This window comes from Pleuronectes platessa, chromosome 3, assembly GCF_947347685.1.
Source record: "Pleuronectes platessa chromosome 3, fPlePla1.1, whole genome shotgun sequence".
NCBI classification, from domain to species: domain Eukaryota; kingdom Metazoa; phylum Chordata; class Actinopteri; order Pleuronectiformes; family Pleuronectidae; genus Pleuronectes; species Pleuronectes platessa.
The window spans coordinates 21,915,341-21,919,066 of NC_070628.1; positions in this window are offsets into that span (position 1 = coordinate 21,915,341).

Below are 3,726 nucleotides of genomic sequence, written 5' to 3' on the forward strand. Positions count from 1 at the left end.
ATATAACAAGAGTAATAAACCTAAACAGGAGTGAAAAAAGAATAGCAATTAATATAACAGTCTAAAGCGCACTAGAAGTTAAATAGAAAATATATTATTTAGGGAATATCACTAAAATGCAAAGTTTTGGATCTAAATGATCTCTTTTTGACCATATTTCCAGAAATCCCAGAATATGAATAATTTTTTTAATATTTAGCTAAAAAGTGACACCTAACGTCCAAGTGACTGAACTACAAGCTGAGCCGTCACATAGCATCACCTCGGGCTTTATATAAGAGTGCGATTTCCCCATACTATGTAAAGTGTATGGGGGAAAAAATTCCAACTCAATGCAGAAAAATAATGTATTATTAACTGCATTGAAGTTAATAATACATTATTATGTCATTGTCATTGAAAAGAAATTCACGGTACATATTGACTCAGTAGAATCAGTAGTCAGTAGTTTTTATAAAAACGCAACTGTAGGCTAAAACGTCCCTCCATGTTCTTTCCCTTTTATTAAAAATGCAGGAAAATAATGGTAATAGCAGACACATGCTCTGCTCGGGGTCTCAACACATTATGAATTTAATGATTTGTGTGAATCAGTTTTTTTCCCTTTATGGCAGGAGGCTTTAATAGAAGCGGCACCAGCAGTGTAACTGGGAGTTATCTTGAAATTGGAAGTTACGCTGTGTAAAGCTGTTAAATGCTCCCAGGTGCTACATTAGCTCCCACTGCTGAGAGCCTGCATCAGTATCCTAGTCTCTTATGCAGAGCAGTCGGTGGCCAGTCGAGCTCTGAAGTGGCGTTGTATGGCCGAGCAGAGAGCGTTTCTGCTTCCTGGGGTCTGCCTCATCCCCAGATCAAACGGAGATTACCTGCATGCTCCGACATTGCAATATTGATGTGTTGACGTTCCTGATTTAATGTGTGTACTCGCCGCATCACTGTAGGGGTCTAACAACGGCGCCAGAGCCTTGGTGAGAAATGGCGCCCAGCGAGGCCCAGTTTGATGTCCTCACATGAATTTAAATGTGCTCTGGCCTCAGAAGGCATTCGCCCCGCGCACTAGATCATTATGATTGAACACATTTGAATGCGTTTATTGGTCGTGTTCTGCAATCACATGAATCAGAAGCAGGGCTGATTCATAACAAATCATGTTTGTTTTTTTTTCACTTCCACCCGTGCAGCTCCACACTGTTTCCTGATATATGGAGAATAATTATTCTATACACCTGAATAATAAATACGGCTGTCTGAACCAGTGTTTGCGTTTTCTCTCTCCAGCTGATGAAGCAGCACCAAACCTCATGATCCACGGAAAAATTATAAGATGATCTTTGGATGGTTGATTGCATTAACATATTCAGCAACGCAGCCAAGTGTTTTCCTCTCTTCCCCGGACTGCTCGAGCCATTAAACTACTACGATTGTGCAGTGATGCTGAGGTTGTTCTCTACATAGTAAATCATTTTCTGCTGGAGTGTCTCTTAGAGCTGAATCCGGTCGTACCATGCCTGTTTCTAGCCTCATCTTAACCAGGCGAGGCTTATCAGTAGCGTTTTAAATCACTGAAAATAGGTTTTCACCAAAATACGAAATATAGAAATCACACTAGTGCAAATGAAAAATCAAAATTGTCGTAAATCTTTTGTTAATGGTTTCTCCGGTCTCTCTGGAAACTGCTGACCTGGCTCTGCCTAAAAATAACAACATATACTCCCGGCACCTCTACGGCGCTGTAATTAACAAATTATAATGAGCTTTTTTTTAATCCAAAATCATTAATTAATCCACTTCTTGTAGTCATTATTGGAGGTACTAGCAGGTGGCTTTTGTTCATCCTTTTTCATTTGAACAGAGCCGGACTTGCTGTGTGAGCCGTCTTGTATGCAAATTGTTTTGCTTCACAGGTGCAGATGAGGATAATATATATTAGACCTGTAGTACCTCAAACTTTTTGTTTTCCTTTTTTTTATCATGTACTAGCTGTTGACACATCACTCAAAATAGTCTTGGCCCTTCAATGGAGGAAGGTGCACTTTAACACTTGTAAAGCAGCCCAGACAATCTAAGATGCAGACTCATGACATCCTTTGTTATATTGAGGTTTGAAAGGCCTCCTGTGTGATAATTTACTGTGGACAAGTGGAAATATTCTGTTCAGGACACTGTGTGAATATATCTGCTGTTATTTATTCTCTCCACTAGATGGTGATATATCTGTATCCCCTAATTAGTTCCATAAACATTGTTATTTTTAAAAGTTGTGAATGAGTTCATCCGCAGTGAGCTGATTGCTCCATGCGAGCCACCTATTCACAGCGGAGGCCAATCAGATATTCAAACATGAATGAAACGGAGCTTCATTTGTTTGGCGGTATCTCGTGTTATCTCCCAAGTTTTTCTGCGGACCGTAGATGTGTCTGGCCTGTTATCTCGTGCATACCAGCCAGGAGTTGACCTTTTTGCTGAATGTCATGGTGGTACACCGAGTCAATGGGGATACTAGATTACTGGAGGGGGGGGGGGGGGGGGGGGGGGGGATATGTGCGAAGACAGCCAAGGCACCACGTAGTCCCTTTTTATATTTATTTTGATCCAAAGGGTCACCTGGTGTATACTTCCCATGTTCATCTTCCCCACCATGAATCGACCCCATGTCCTCAAACCTTTTTGTTTCTTTTAATTACATATCTTCTTCTCTATTGCGGCCACATCTACAATGTCCGTCTCATGGGCAGCCTACAAACAACAAAAAGTTACAGGACATTATAGAACTGTTCCAGGAGGACTCACTAATGAATCATTTTGAAATAGCTCGGGAGCATTAACACAGGCCAAGCAAACAGTCAGTTTCTAAACAGGGACTGCAAGAGTCTTAACCCTGGCACCTCCACACAGACACACACACACACACACACACACACAGACAGCACCACTTCCTCCCACCTCATCTCAGTCCACTCTCGAAGCACATTACTGTATAAAATGGGGCCAAAGCGTCCTCCAGTCTGCAGCGGGTGAGGTGTCTTCAGGGGTGTGCAGCAGTATGTGTGTGTGTGTGGGGGGGGGGGGGGTGTCCTTGTAAGTGGGTCAACTTAATGCAGCATCCAGCATCGAACCACCATGTCAGTACACGGCCCCACACACTTAACCCACACTCCGTACTTCTTCGGTTCGGGCCACGGTTTTTGGCAGGAAATGAAAAATTCACTCTACCACTCAGTTTTAGTGTGCCAGACTTTACTCCCTTTCCTGGGGACGAGGGAAGAAAAAAGAAAAAACGTCTCTGTCCCGCTTCCCTTTCAGCCCCCCCCCCCCTCCCCCTTCCTCATGTCTGCCTCTCATCCCGGCCTCACTCTTGACCTGCAGGGTGACTCCCATGGTGCTCTTATGGCATGTTTGAATTTTTAAAGAACCCATGAGGACCTTGGGTATATGCTCCACTCTCTCTGCCCCCCCTCACACTTGCTGCTGCTATCTGTGTTTGTATATATGAGCATTTTTCTATACTACTTTGAGTCATCTTGGCTGCTTCGTGCTTTTGTGTTTATGCACTTCTATGACCTTTCACATATTGCATAATGATGGGAACGTTGTGTTACAAAAAAGCAATAGCCCTCTGATCTTTAACTTGACACCGTCTCTACAGAGGAACGCAGCGCGCACAAGAGCGGAGCCGTTACAGAGTTGTGTTGCCGTCGACCTTGTTTGATTTTTCCCTGCTTCAAG